The following is a 16,638-nucleotide window of genomic DNA, read 5'->3' on the forward strand; positions in this document are numbered from 1 at the left end:
CCGGTGTCATCTACTGAGTGAGCTTCAGATTATCCCCAGAAGTGAGATGAAGTGGCAAGTTCAGAATCTGGTGTTTGCAAAGGAAGCAGGCAGTTAATCCAGAAGTCTTTGTGCGATGATTTTCCCTGCGGTGTATTTCTCTGATACAGCTTCTATCAAGAATTTCCAGTAAGAATAACGCACTCCCTTCTTTGTCATCTAATTGGGGTATCTTATGGGTGCTTATCTATAAGAATGCCGACTCTTATTTCTGAGTATTTCTAGACCTGTCTATATTGTTTCAAAAGTTCTGCTTCCTTACATCTTTTGGTCCTTCTGTGCTAATTGTTCTTTATACTGTCCTTCTTCTGTGTTATTTGTTTGCAAATGGATACGCGGTTTCACATTGCTTTGACATAGTTTGGAAACTACTTTAGTCTAACCAATTAGTTAGTATGAGAGGAAACTTCATTATTTATTTCTAGGGACTGAATCATTAATAACAGTCATTCTATATAAGTGAAAGAGGTGCTGAAAAAATACATTTAGGTAGTAAACATAAAAAACAATTTGAATCATGCAAGTCAAAATATTTTGTCAGAGTCACTTGGATTGTGACAGACCATTATGAAGAAGCTATTTCAAGGTTTTTCGGAGACCTAAATGTTGAGACGGCTTCACATAGGTTCTTCAGAAACGTGTAGCTGTTTAACTTCCACTGTTTGGAAGACTTTTAATTTCTCATTGGTACAAAAATTGAGTTTTGCTTGCATTTTATTAAAAGCAAATAGACTTAAGTTGAGATGATTGTAAGCTAAAAGTAATGTCTTCAATTTAAAAAATGTTTGGTGGGGTTTTTTTTTTCCTGAAAAGCAATCTCAAATTTTGGGTTCACCCCAAAATTTCTTCGTAAGTGAAAAGGATATCATAGTAAGTCATCAGGGAGCACTGTGATTTAGAATGCTGCACTGTAGCTTTTCTCTTCTGTGATTCTGAAGGGAGGGGTTAAATTTGTTGGTTATTTTAAAAGTGCCTTAGGTACTGATTCGAAACAGCTTCACATGGGGTAGAAAGAGAAAAGGAGATATTGTGGCAACGTTTGGCATTGGATACCTGTATCTGTGCCTTTGATGCATTTGAAATCCTTTGCGGGATTCTTTTAAAGGATTTGGGATAAACTACGTGTAAGATACACAGCATAGGAAATGGCATTAAACAAGTAGATGGGAAAGACGAATGTAGAAATACTGGTGGAAAGACTAGATATGAATACCTCGCAACACGCGTCTTGGTGACAACTCATGTATTTTGGCGTGAAAATGCATTTGCTAAGAAGACAAAATCGATTGCATGGCTAAGGACGTAGAAGCCATCCTTGGTAATAGCACTGTTTCAAATTAAGTCAAAGTAGGTAATTTAGGAAGGTACATTGCTAGGTAGCAACAGCTCAGTTTCACTGGAAAGAATTTACAATTTAATTCATTTCAAAGGATGATAAATCTGACGTGAATCCCCCCTTTTATAAGGCCTGACTTCTGGGGTTTGTGTGAATTCTCATAGCATGTTGTATCATCTCCCCTACTAAATGGGCTGTGACTTAGAAGCCCCCAGAAACCCCAGCAGAAGTATCCAGGTTAACTAGTTTGGCAGGTGTGTGCAAAGGTAGCAAACAACATTTATTTGGGATAGGCAGATGTTCCACATTTGGGACACTTGTGTTTTGCTCGCTCAGATTGAGCCAATGTGGTCTTTCTGTAATACTAAAATTTTAATTAGGTTTAAGCAGAAGTGTGCCAGCGCATCTTTAGTTAAGTGCTGCAACGATTTACTGATCCTGATGACTTATTTCTCCGACAGTTAATAACTAATAGTTAGAAATAGTGATGGGGTGGGGTAGAAGTTAAAAGTGTGGGTAATGATTTTGCTAATTTCTGGTTACTGATGGTAATTGAAATAAAATAGCAAGTCTTAAATAAAAGAATTCAGGCTCTTAAGGCATTGTAATACCTCCATATTCCCATCAAGAACCAGAAAATGGTGGGGTGTATCCAAGAGAGACCTTGGCTCATCTATCCGAATGGCATTTCCAGCTGATTTATGTTTCAGACTTCCTTATCTTGCCAAAGGTGACAAGAAACTCTGAGTCATGCAGCGTGTGCTGGGAGCCTGTGGATTTGGCACGTTGTGGATCAGGCTGCACACTGAACATCCGACCACAGAATAATTCCAGACAGGTTGGGTTTTTTTTTTTTTTCCCTTTGCAATTATTTCAGATTTGGAGATAATTACATTTTATTTATATATTCTTTTATGAGGTCTTTTTCAAAAACAGAATCTCTGTTTCTACCTCCGGAACATTGTAAAATCTGTTGCCATTGTATGTGCGTTGATAATATTATTGGGACACTGTTCCTTTGCCAGTATATTTCAAAATTACTCACCGTTTCTACCTGACGACTTGATGTGTTTTACTATGTTACTTGATTAATTGCTTAAAGTGTGAAGCCATGTAATGGGATGAATTTCTGCTGTTGCGTTTGTAGCCCTTGCAGCTAGGGAGAAAAGGCAGGAAATGTGATTCAGAAGACTGACAGGAATGGAAGGCATCAGAAGACTCAAAACACACACCCCCCTCACGATTTTAAGACAGTCTTATCATTCCTTAGGGTCTAGCTTATAATTTGTCAGTCTGAGGGTGGCAGCGTTGCTGGAGATACAAAATCAAGTCTGACGCAGGAGGTGGTTTGGTTCTTCATGTGCATTAGCGTTGGTGTTACCACATACATTTCGCTAATGGAGCCGGTAGTGTCTTAAATGATTTAGTAAAAGTAACGGTTTCAGAATTTTTGGAAAACAAACTCCGTTTGTGGCTAGTTTTTAAAGATCAGTTTGTCAGGAGGCAGAAAAAAGAAAAGGAGAAAGTTAAGAGAAAAAACCAGGAAGTAGAGAAGACCCTGCCCTTGAAAGTAAGAAAGTGAGCTGTTTTATCTTTTGCTGTTATTCTTCTTGCAATACATACGTGTTGTCCTCTTGACTGACAAAGTTCTTGTGCTTCCCTTGGAGTGTATCCATTCATTAGTGTCTCCAGAAAGAGGTAGTTTAGCTTTTAATTAAAATACAATTTTCAGGTTTTTTAGTGTGTTAATGAGACAGCAAAAATGAATTCATTGAAAGAGGAACAGATATCTAGGCCTTACAGCAGTGAAAGTTAGAGCCTCATTAGTAGCTAATTATGCAGAACATAGTATATAAATAGAGCTGTTATGGCATTAAAAAAGCCTCAGTGCATTACCTAATGACATAAAATGTTTACAGTCTGTTCTGAGTATGGTATAATGTCTTGCCGAAGTAATTAATGGCATATTTAACAGTGACACGACTGGAATCACAATTGCTTTGCAGGTACAAGTTGAGGGCAAGGGAATGTGTAAAAGCCTTTGAGGAACGGATGATTTGTCCGCTAATAAATACGGGAGTATGAGAAGATAAAGGAGGAACGCATGATTTATACATTAGGTGGGATAATGTCTCTGTCTCACAAGGACGGAGTGCAATGGGTTTTGTTTTCAGGTTTTCCAAAAGTGGCAAGTGAGATGCCAGAAGTCCAAACTGACACTTCCAAAAAGGGCTGGTTCCCTGAGCAAACCAAGGCCCATCTTCTGAAAACTAATAAGGCGGAAAGTATTTTGGAAATCTTGATATGTAAATGGCAACCAAGACCAATAATCCACACGAGGTGAAAAAGGAGGGTTTTGTTTGACTATAATTAGACAGAAGTACTCAAAATAATACTTTAATAGCAAGTTAAATAATGTTTTTAATAAACTGAAGCATAAAGATGATTTTTGCTCTGCCTAACAAGAACTGCACATGTAGCCTAACAACTAATTATTATTATTAATAATACTAAACAGCATTCTGCTTCCATAAGGTGATGCTTCACGCTAAGAGTAAAGCTGTAAATGGCAGTAACTAAGCGTAGCTGCTTAGATGCAGTATGGTGAACAACCGGCTCAGTGCCACAGCCGTAGCGGTAGAGGAATGACTAAAGGAGAATATTAGATTTGGGGGAACATACTGGCTATGGAGCCTGTCTAGCACATTCGAGGTGATTTGGACAGAAGTAGAAAAAATATTGTGAAAAGCTGGAGAGGGTGAGAAGGCAGATGAGGAGATGTTTATGCAAATAAGAAAGGCCTGTAAAATGATCTGCGCATTAGTCATGATGATTCCAATTACTGTTGTATTGACTAGGAACCACAGAGCCACAGAATCAATTAGATGTTTAAAAATACAAAAAGCTATTTCCTTGCTCAATTTGTTCAGCAGTCAACAAGTTTAAAGTTTGTTCTGGGAAATTATTTTGGTATGAAGACCAAGTTAGAGTCCGATTAGTGTTTAGCTGGGGGTAAGTGAATTGAAATGATTTTGCTATGAATCCAAGGCTTTATTTTTTATCTGTGATGCTTAGTGAAGTAACACAGCATGATGGAAAACATATTCTTCTGTGCTTCTGCGTTAGTACCGTTGCACGTATTAATGACGTTACCAGCTCTAGTGGAAGAGTTGATGACCAGCAAGTTTGTGTTATGGCAGGTAGGAAAAGAGACTTACTAGTTGTGGCGGGGGTTTTTTTTTAGCTCATTGGTGAAAATAATTTTCAACGCCTGAGAAATCTGTTACACATACAGTGGATATGGTTAAATAAATGCCAGTGCCAGCATTGCCAAGAACCCACCAATTTGCCAGATTCCTAACTGACAGAGACACGCGCGTGTGTGTGTACGTGCATGCGTTGATCATTTTCGCTGATCACTGAGTCCGAATCTTTTTATGACTGTGGTCAGCATGTATGCCAAGTTCCAGTTATATTAATGTCTGGATGCACCGTCTTCAGCCGAGCAAAACAGTAGAGAGCACTTGATTCGGATTCCTTGTAAATTCCTCAGATTTGCTATGTTTGAAAACTGTAAGCCTTGTCACCAGCTCAGTTCAAAGTCACCAGCGTACAGCAATGCGCAGTTTGGCTGGAAATTCAGTAGTCCATTACTAGTTGCAGCTGAGCATTTTCACATACTTTGCATTAAGGTGCGCTGTATTGTTATGCAGATTCCTGCCTGTCTCTGCCCCATGCAGGAGGAAAGCAGCAAGGCTGATGCCAAAGATACTTTCCGGTTCTGCTTTGCCTGTCTCCTGGAGCAGGTCCAGAGGAGGCCGCGGAGATGGTGGGAGGGCTGGAGCCCCTCTGCTGGGAGGACAGGCTGAGAGAGCTGGGGGGGTTCAGCCTGGAGAAGAGAAGGCTCCGGGGAGACCTTAGAGCCCCTTCCAGTCCCTAAAGGGGGCCTACAGGAATGATGGGGAAGGGACTCGTTATCAGGGAGTGAGTTTATATTTCATATTAATAATCAGGAGGGCAGGGAAGTGACTCAGAAACTCTCCAGATGGAAATTTTTTTCTTACAGTGTTACAGATGGTTTCTTAATTTTTAGAAACCTGGGATCATATTTCTACTGTATAAACATGATTTGATAGATGTTATTAGAAAAGGAGCTGTTAAATTTGGGGAATAGCAAATGCAGCGGAATTTAAGAAATGGGTAAGAGCTTTGTATGATTTTTAGGTTACCAACTGACTGTGTAGCACAATATACGGGAAAGAAGAATTAAAATGTTCTGTCTGTTTTGTGGAGAAAGCAGATGAGGGATGGAACATGTAATGTTCTTAAAATAGAATACAAAGTAAAAGTGTGCCCAGTGGAGAATTTTGCAACAAAGAACAGAGGAGAACGCTGTATGGATAGATACAAGTCAAGTGGAAATAAAGAAACTAAGAGTGGTGGATACAAGGGGCCCAGGGGTCCCTCTGTTACTAGGATGTCTGTAATCCCTATCAAATTCTGTGCACAGAACTTCTTAGGTAATAAAACACAACTTCAAAGCTAACCAACACAAGCCTTCACATTAGATCTCATCAGAGGGACATGTGAAAACAGATGTTCTTTGGCTAAATTAATCCTTAGAATGTTAATTAGTTCATTCTCTTTTTCCTTTTTTTTTTAAAATCTTGTGCTTTATTTGCTTCCTTTATCTTAACAAATTTTCCCAACTGGATCCACTGCTTTCACACTGTATTTTTTTATTTTTTTTTTTTAATTGCACCTGGCAATTAGATTTTAATAGAGAGCAGGCACATGGTCCATGAAGCCGGGAGAGTGAGTGATGGGAAATCACATGGTTTGGGACAGGCTGACCCCGTAAGAGAAGCTGTGCACGGGAAAAAATATTCAGCAAGTGTGAAAAGACGAAGTAACATCCTCCACATGATGGCAGTACAGACTCTGTATGTTGGGCACCTCCAGAAACGACCAGGTTCTCCCAAGATGTTTGGGAACCGGTGTCTCTAGTGTGTTAGAAGAGCCAATCTCATTAAAAGAAGACTTTGCTCACCATCTGGTACTCCTTTCTCAAGGAGATGGTGCTCAAGGACTGTGCTTTTGCCAGTTTGTTTGTACTGGAGACCCTTCCTCTCCCTCCTTCCCTTTAATTTGCAAGATAATTTTAACCAAGTTAAGAGAAGATAGCTATCCTATGCATTTCGTGAAAATCAGCGACTGAGAAGTGAAGGGGAAACCAGAATAACGCCCTCGCTGAGGGGAACCACAGCACATTTCAAAGCCTGTCTGTTCCGAGGGGCACTCACCGGCCCCATCAGCCAGCGCTTCTCTGCAGCCTCTAGTCCCTCAAACCTGGGATGGGGAAGGCAGCTGGAGGTAACTGGAGGTGGGAAGGGGGCGTGGAGGTTTCTCCCTCGCCGTGGGGTGATGTGTGGAGATGGAGAATTAGGGAAGACTGCAGAGGGGAAAAAAAATGCCACAGGGCAAACAGGGCAGGTGAAACTTGTGCTGCTGGGGAATAGTACGTACGGGGTTCATGATCTGGATAGCCGTGCTGCATCAAATGGTAGACTAAATGATCAAATGATGGGTTTTGCTCTTAAAATTTGTGTGTTTTCGTCTCCTGCGCCAAACAGACCATTCTTTTGAAATCAGTTTTCTGGTTTGCTGTATGTATGACAAACTCTACGTTACCGTATGTATGGCTGTGCTATACTGCAGGCAGACGGAGGAGCAGAGCTACATATGTAAGAAGTAGCAATGCCCGAATTTATTCCTTATTTCTGCCTTTCTTCATTAGGGCTTCTTGCTGCCTGGACATGGGGCAGGGCCTCAGGATTAGAGTGGGCTGGAAAACTTCACTAAATCGTATATCCCAGGAACCGCTGCTGAGCACAAACAGCAATATTTTCTTGAAAGCATTCGGTTTTGTTAACTTCTAATTGAACATCTCTTCCCCGGGAGATTTTTGAAGCCTGTCTGCTTTCTTGTTTACTTGCCTATTCAGCCTCTGGCTTTCCTCTGAGCCAAAACCCTTTGAACTTGGGAGCCAGAGCTACAATCCCCAGTGACACCGAAAGAGCTCAAGTCCCTCTCGTTAATGTCCCACAGTGTAGTGTGTGCAGTCTGTGTAGGGTGTATTAATCTTTTAAACTGATTTGTGATAGTTCCAGCGTTTTCATTAGTAGCAACGAAACAATCATAGTAATAATAGTATAATAATTAGCAATAAAACATGCTATTGAATAATTAATGGCAATGAAACACACAGAAATTGTATGTAGTTCAGTCAGTGTGTTCCAAGGGCTTCCACAGTCCCTCGTTCCACCTGAAACCGGGCTTCCTTGTCAGCAGTACAGTTCTATGACATAAAAGTCAGCAGAGGAAGGTGATGGCATCTGCTGTTTTCTTCCCCCTGAACCACTTAAGAGAAGCATCCTCACAATTCCTAATTACGTAGAGGGTGAAAAGAACATTTTATAATTATGTTTCCTAGTCCTGGCTTGCCTTACAGAGTATTTGAATCCCTCTGAAGCCATTAGATTTGTATTATCAAATACGTACTGGTAAACTATTTCACAGCTATTTAAATTTGATGCTTTAGAAACCCTTTAATATCAGTTTCTGCTGAGGTTTTGATATTTTTTTCTGCTTTCATTATGAAATAAATAATCTGTATAATATTGTGGTTATTAATGTAAATTACTTCATGTATCGGATCAATGATGGAATCAGCTAGTGGAAAAAAGCTCTGGTAGATTAATCTTGATTATAAAATCTATGGATCAAAATGGTTTGAGATACTGTAATGTAGTGGGGTAAATCTTGTCTTTATAGCTACTTTTTAATTGAAAATCCTACCTAACTTGTAATTCAAAGACTTCTTTTTTTCTATTTCTTTATTAATTCATATATTTATTAAGAAAAATATGCTTCTTTTATATGGCTATGGAAAGTATTGAATTCTAACTGAATCTTTAGCGAGGATGAAGAAATAGGATTCTGGGAGAAGTGTTTGCAGTTTAGCTTGGTGTGTTTCTTTTAAATGGTTCCTGATGAAGGAACCAAACTGGATGTTCTTGCAAAACCAGATACAGGCAATGATCTTTCTTCAGCAGTATGCATGGAATATCTCCTTTCTATTTCTGATTCCAAAAACAGTCATATGAGTCAGATTGACAAGAAGTGTTACCTAAAGTACCTCAGCACCCTTAGTATTAGGGATTATCTCTATGTTTTCATTTACTCTTCATATAGGAAACCTTCAGCTTTGTAAAAAAACAGGCATTACTTACAGAATAATACAAGGAAGCTGTTGGGAAGCTTTCACACGTGTGGAAAATTTCCTATAAAATGTGATATAAAACAATTCTTTCTTTTCAGTTTTGTCTGCTGCCTCAGAGACTTTGTGCCTCATTTTAATTTCAGTGACGAGATATCTCAGTCTGTTCCACTTGTGAGTCGTGTAGAACAACTGGCCCTAATAATTAAGAACTTCCAAACACTTTCTCCTGAATTGGAGAGAATATTTTGAAAGGTGAAGACATAAAGTAGAAGTTGGCTTGCTGGGTGGCACTTGCAAAAAAAGGGTGATGTCCCAGTTATGTTGTGAGAACAGATGGGGTTACCACGCAAAAGCGCCGGCGTTTTCTGCTGAATGCCATTGATTGCACTGGTGCTGTTTCAGGTGAGCATTGTATTTGGAGCGCAGCGTTGGGTTCATAAGGATCAGTTGTTTCTCATGGAGGTGAACTAGAATCATTTGCTCTCAGTGAGACTGCTGCTTCCATCCCTGTTGAGTTCGCAGCAAACATGGTGGTTAAGGCTGGTTTGGAAACATCTGGCCTCTGCCTCGCAAAGAAGAGGCTTTCACAGCTCAGCTGGTTAAAAGGAACTTCTGCAGTGCAAGTAAGCGTGGCGAAGCCTGCCGGGAACCAGGGCGGCCCTGGGTTTGATTACCCGAGTAGCTGATTTCTTCCTCCCCTGTGCACCCAGCGCCCCCTCCACTGCCAGGGGAGGCGGGGAGCAGAGAGCTGGCCTCCCCAGCTCTGCCGAAGCCAGACCAGTGCCCATCCCTCTGTTTATGGAATACACGAGAAATGCGCTTCATCCAGTTGAGGACAGTCATCCACGTCAAACATTTCAGAAGAAAGGAAATAAATATTTCTCTAGTCCCGGATCTGTTAGGTGAAATACTGCGGAGCGTGAGGAAAAAAGACGGCAGTTGCCTTCCCTCCCCAGCAAATGATGAGTTAGAGCCTTGACACGTAAAGATTGAGATTGCTTCCTTGCAACTGTCTCACTTGCCACTGGAGTACAAGCTGGTATTTTCATTCCCTAAATGTCTGCCTCTTCTGGAAGCGTTGCTAAGCGTTGCTAATAATTGCCTGAAGACACAAAACGCTGTGGAAAACAAACATTCTGTTGAATTTGCATTACTTCACGTAGTTCACCTTTTGAAACGTCCTTATCCTCTCCCAGTTGGTTCTTCCTGTGCCAGTCTCTTGCAGATCTGTCCTAATCAGTTTATTCCCCATCTCTGTATCTTTTCTGTTTTGGCAACTATATGCCCGTAGCCTGCTGTAGCGTAACTGAAGTAGAAGAAGCTCAGACGGACATGGAAAATAAAATTATGTTCCTGATGCGATGGACAAAACTGAATTCAGTTATCATCATGAGCAGTCACAATTAATTTATAATTTCTTTTTTGTCATAGATACCAACAAACATGCTCTTAGCTCATGACCAAAGCTCTGAGCAAGTGACTTTTAGCTGTTGATGATTCAATTGGTTTTAATGTCTGTATGAAAAGTTTACCCTACTTTTCTTTTCTGTTATGAATTCATTTGGTGTCTTTTGCAGGTGGACTTTTAAAAAACAAACAAACAAACAAACCACAACCACAAAACTCTTTTTCTTAAATTTTTCAGAGCCCTGAAGTTCTCACCTGACTAATGTCTCTGGGGCATTCATTGCATCATTACTGAGAATGTCTTTCAAATTGTTCATGCATAGATCAAACAATCTTCACCACTGCGCCAAACCTCATGAACAATCATAACATTACTTCCAACAGATCTTAAATTTGTATGTGTCTCCCCCCCCTCCCTTTTTTTTTTTCCCCTTCTTGTTTTGTTGTTATATCTATGAAAATATTTCTTTCCCTTCATGGTGGCTCAGGGACACCAGCGGAGCTGTGACAATTGCATATCTCAGCTGCCTTCAGAGATCGGTTTCTATATAGATCTAAGTGAGTCACTTCAGACAAACGAGCGTTTTTCACAGACTTGGCTTTGACAGTAATGCAGAGCTGAATTGCTCCTTTGAGGTGAAGGTTATCACAGAGAAGTCAGATGTGTCACAGCTTCCTGCACCACTATAAGTGTAGTCCATTTGCTGCACTTTTTGGCCAGAGTGTAGTTAGGATTGCCAGCATCCTCTTTATCTCCACTGTCCCCGAGTTAATTGCACAAAAACATACTGTGGGAGACTAATATAAAAACAAGCGCCCGTGTTGTAGTCACAGTTAGACATGAGTAAATTCCATTAACTCAGTGGAGAGTTCTTTTGTCGCTGTGAGAGTATTTGGGTGATATTTAAAAAAATGAATCCCAGTTAGACTCTCATAGCTGGCTTTTCAAATCCTCATCCAAAGAGCAGAGTGATATTTGTTAGACCATTAGTTAAACATAGTGGTTATGATTATTTAGATAAAGTTGATGAAATAAATTAGAAACAGCTAAAAGACAGCCCAAGAGGGTTTTTTTCTTAAAAAAAAAACAAACAACAAAGCAAGCAGTGACAGCTTAAACTCATGTATCTATGCAAAGGTAAGCATGTTGACTTTGGGAATTATAGGACATGTTTCATGCTTTCAAAACTACGGAACAATAAGCCCTAACAATACATCACCTTTTGGGAATTCTTTTGAAAATCTAATCCCTCTTCATTCTGGGCAAAAATTTACTCCTCCAAATTTCTCTCATTATTATTAAAATAAAATATATATATCTTTTTAAATCTCAGAATACTCTTACTGCTGTCACTTTCCCCCGCCTCTGTGAAATAAACATACAACGTAACCGCAGGTGAAGCGAAGAACATGGTGAGGTTTGCATTATGTTTTGCTATTTCTAAGGCAGAAGGGATGGAAGTGAATGACAGTGTGGTGGTCCGACTGGGAAAGCCAAGTATCTTTCTGGTCCTGCCTACGTAGAAGTCATAGAGGTGTCTAACTGAAATGCGCAATGACTTCTCTGCCTTGTAGAAATTTTGGTGCCATTCATGCTGACTTTGGTGCTGATTTGCAGGCCCTGAGGAGGAAGACGAAGACAATAGCCTGTTGCTGAAGTCGGCGGAGAGCTTCTGTTGGTTTCCCCATGTGGGGAGTCACCTTCAGCCTCATCCACAATGAGTCATCCCTGGTGGAGCAGATGATCCTCAGCACAGAATTTGATAGAGTGAGTCTCTTGGTTTTAATATTGTTTCTATTGCAGCATGGTTATAACATTATTTATTTCACAGCAATACTGCAGTTTTCACATAAGTCGCGGATGTGATGTGTTGCTCCAAAATCTGTGTGTTGGATCAATGGAGGTATTTTTTCCTTTGCAGTTTTCCTGAAATTGCAGTCATGTATGATGTTAAGTGAAGGTCATGCCTCCCAATTAAGGCCACGAATAGGATGTGAGAGTTAGTCAGGTAAGATTACAGAACACGTGAAAAAAAAAAACACAAACAAACTGATCTCAGAGTGGTCGATGATTCAAAACAGCTGATAAACTTTCATGCCTTTCCCTTCAGTGCAGTAGGATCACATCTGCTGATTGCAGTGCAGATTTTTTTCCAGGTCCTTGTTTATATTATTTTTCCTGCAATTCATAAAAAAACAGTTCATTTTGGAAAAGGGTCCATATTTCAGGTGGGCCTTAGCTGTCACTGTGGTGTGAAAAAAACATCAGTGAAATACTTCAGTAAAGGATCTAACATCGGTTTGAACTTATTTGAGGCAGTAAGTGGAAATATATTTTTACCTCTATCTGCAGAGAATCCTGAAACCTGGTGGTTCTGTTTGTCGTGTACCTTGTTGATGATTCTGATAAAATGGAATAGTATCTCCGAGAGAGTTTTCTTACCCTACTTACTTCATCAGTAGAACAAGATTTATGCAGAAGAGATAAAAAAGACTGGGCAGCTTGAAAGATTTAACCTATTCTCTTTACACAGGTACAACAATATGAAGACAATCCTCATCTTTTGATTGTGAACGCTAACATTTTTACATAAGCGATAAAGATACCAATGCAATAATAAAGAATTCATGCTCAGGGATGCTGTTTTAGTTATTGAGAACTACTTTCTAGAACACAAGTGGATCAATTGTTCTCCTTCTTACCAATGAAAAGAAGAGTAAGTCCCTTGACGTTAACGAATGTGTAACAGTAGAAACATGAAGTGAATGAAAGCGAACTCAGCTTACAGATGCTGGAAATTACGCATAGTTAAAGTACCTATAATATGAGTGCAAAGAAGGTTTTGCACACCTTAGTAACAGGAATTGCTTGCCTGGCAAGAACCGGGATTGTAAAATATCCTACTCTAATTCTTGTAGTGAACGATTAATATTCTTGTTTGATAGACATTAGTAAAACCCTTCCCATTCAAACTTGTGTTACTAGTGGCCGCGTTAGTTGACTAAACACTGACCGGTTTGGTGTTTAGGAAGACACGATAAGTCCAGCTGGTTAATCTGGGTGGTTTCCGATGAAAGCTGAACTTGCTTCCTCCTGAAGGGGCTCCCTGGGAAGTGCTAACACCCGTGCAGTGCCTCTTCCATGCCAGGATGAGTCATGTCCCTGGTGTAACTTGTCTGCTGGACACACGGTGAAGCCCTCTGCACCTCCAGTGGTGACCCTAGCCTGAGCATAGATAACTGGGCAACTCCTTGTGGTGGACATGAAATCCGGACCACCCATTTAAAAATAAAACCTGCTGGTTCCTGAGAGTGTTAGAAATTATGTCTATAGACTGATCTGGGCCTATATTTATGTGTTTGTGAATTGTTACTGCTGCTGTCTTCGCAGCTGCTCCCCTGAGGAACCCACGGCTGTCTCACATGTGCTGTATCCTCCAAAGGTCATCCTGCTGGTCAGAAGAACTAGAGGAAAGCATTTGGATTGGGGAACCTTTCTTTGTCACCCTTCTGAAGACGGTAAGTATTTCAAATGTATCCCCTTATACTAGCAATAAATAAGAGTGTGTCACGTATGAGAAGAGGTGCTAGGGAGTAATAGCAAACCTAATAGATAATAGATCTCGGTATCTATCTCAGAGAGTTTCCGTTTTCGAAATGGAAATGGCAGAACTTTATGTGATAAGCTACAGTGATTTTCCTTAATCTGTAAGGAAGATAAAATTCCAGGAAACTTGCTTTTCAAGAGTAGCAAAATATTTTAGAAGCATTTTTTTGGAAAGCAGAGAATGCTTAGTGGCATTATTTAACAAGGTACTAAGGGGAAGCTTGCAATTACTTGAGGACTGTCAGGTGAGATAACGAGATCTGCTGGATGCTGCAGAAACACAGGTGGAATGGCGTAGAGTCCAGACTGGAGAATAATGCGGAATTTAAAGTGGAGGGACAAGAAGAGAATAAATAAGAGGTCATGTACTTTTAGTAAAAAGAAATATGACTAGAAGCAAAGCAACTGTAAAAAAAAAAAAAAAGTAAGTCCATTAATAAACTTGTCAGAGTTTATTCATTTTGTAAATATCCGTTAAGCTTTCCATCTTCAGCTGAGAAAGATCTGAAAAACAAAATACGTGATCCCCTGAAGGACAGCACTGCTAAACCGTAATGTCAGCCTTGTACAAGCAAGAAACGAACGGAGCAGAACTGCAACCATTTTCATTTTCTCTGAAGGAGATTAATCATGCCACCCGAAATATCAAAGATTAAGGCAATAACTAGTATAAGGGATTTATACAGTGCTCATCAAGTGTAATAATGTAAACGAAACGAGCTAATCTGTTGCAGCATTGTAATCATTCCTATTAGAATCATTCCTGCTGCCCCTTACTGCAGCCTCCATACTGCCACACGCCGCAGCCTCCGACGACGCGCCAGCTGGAAAATGCTTTTGCTCCAAAACAGCAGCTTCCGTCTCCTGTACAGGGAGCTGCGACGAGAGACTTTGTGACATACATAGAAGAGACTTTGTCTGCTTTATGAGCCATAGAAAAATATGATTAAATGCGCTGTCCGCTAAATGGGAGCAGAATCAGGATTCCAGCCAAAGAGTAATAGGATTAATCTCAAGAACATAAAATGTGGTATTTTAGTGAAATGTGAAACAAACCTCCCTCTCAAACAGTTGTAACAAGTGTGCAGCTTTTGCTTGTTTCCATCATATCAACTTAGGCTAGTCTTGCAAACATTTGATTTATTCCTATATTTCTAAAATAAATGAGTATATTTCTTTCTGCTGGTTGGGTCACCTACAAATAAATTGTCACGGCGTACTTTCCAGGGAACTGCTTTAGCAAGCATATCTCTGACTCCAACATTTTGTCAGGATTCTTGACTTTTATAAGCGAAAACAACAATGGGAAAAAGCCCTACAAAATTGCAGTAGTGAGGTAGAAAGCTCTGAGATAAAAAATAAGTTAATTTCCTGTTAAATCTACCTGGATGTTTTAATTATTAATTGCCATCTTTAGTTATTTAATTCTTGGCTGCCCTAGGAACACAATAAATGCGAGTATGAATGATAAATGGCTTTGTGAGAGAAATTAGATGGAGCCGATTTCTTTTTTAATTTTCAATAACATACATCTGGGGAAAATCCATGAGTTCCAAGGAGACTTTGCCCAACTAAGGCAATGGGAATCAGCGTGAGGAATTTAGAAAAATACAAAGACTTTGCATAAAAAGATACTTCATAGTTGGTGTGACAAAGCTATAAAGACCAATGCCTTGCTCAGTAACAGGATCGCATTTTATGGGACATAGTTTCCAGTTGTAATAAACACCTTTTTTTTTTTTTTTGTTTTATATAAAACAACAGTGCTATTTATCTGATCATCACAGGAGTTAAATGCATTATGATACAGTTAATAGTGTGTTTCCTGTAGCGATACATTACCTGAAGTAGTTCGGTTTTGTCTTTATTACTACTTCTGTCCTTTTTTAAGGGAAAATTGTTCTCCCTGTTCTCCTTTTTGCTTGTCCTAAAATTGTGAGTTGATAATAGTATTTAATGGGTACTCTCAATTACTTCTGTTTCCCTTGGAAATAAGGCTTGAAGTGATTCATTTGAATGTGTACTGTACACCCTCATTTGTGTTTAGTTGTATCCAGGTTGTCGCTGAAAACGTACAGCACTTGCGCTACTCAGCCAGTAGAATTTATTCAAAAGAAACAAATATGTGTACGACAAGTTGGATAACAAACGCATTAAAAGCCAGTAATCCTATATCAGCTTTTTCTCCTACATTTAAAATCTGATTTATTGTGTCTGTCTTTTTTTTCTGAGTGGTTTACATTAATATGGAATGCTGGCTACGTTATAGAGCCCTCCCTCCAGGATTCGTGTTTACATTGTAGGCTTCTTTCAAGCTTGTGTTTATTGTGTTAGATTATATTTTATGCGTCTATAACACAGGAGAATGTGGACTATAATGTGACCCTTCTCCTTTTTATATTACAGCACATCAAATGCTTTACCACTGTCTGCACAAAATGCACAAACACAGTAGGTTGGCATTCATTTCAGCGTGGTGTTTTGGAACTTGGGGATACTTTCATTGGAACAGTGTGGTCGGGATGCTGTAAACTGGTATGGGTTAGGATGTCGTCAGGCTTTATCGCAGAAGGGGTATTAATTTATCCCAGGTGGCATCATTTGAAATTGTGCTTCATGTACACACGCGGATCCGTTTTGGAGGCTGGATGGTAGTTTCAGTAGGAAAGGCACAAAGCCGCGATCAGAGCAAGGCAGTGCTTCAGATCAAACCTTTGTGTTGTAAGGAGCTAATCGAAGGGTCCTTCTGCACTGCTGGGTACCCTTAATGAAATATGGTATGTGTTTAAGCTTTTTAACTTGGGACAGAAATTCTCTTGTTGCATGTAAGATTTATTAAAGCATTCTACATCTGAAATAGAATTGCAGACAAACTCAGGACAGCAAAATAGAGGAAACAAACTTGAGAGCTTGCATTCGTGGGTACCTTATTCTGTTGTTGAGTATCCATGTACTCCCCTTATCCAT

This window comes from Chroicocephalus ridibundus, chromosome 5 (genome assembly GCF_963924245.1).
Source record: "Chroicocephalus ridibundus chromosome 5, bChrRid1.1, whole genome shotgun sequence".
NCBI classification, from domain to species: domain Eukaryota; kingdom Metazoa; phylum Chordata; class Aves; order Charadriiformes; family Laridae; genus Chroicocephalus; species Chroicocephalus ridibundus.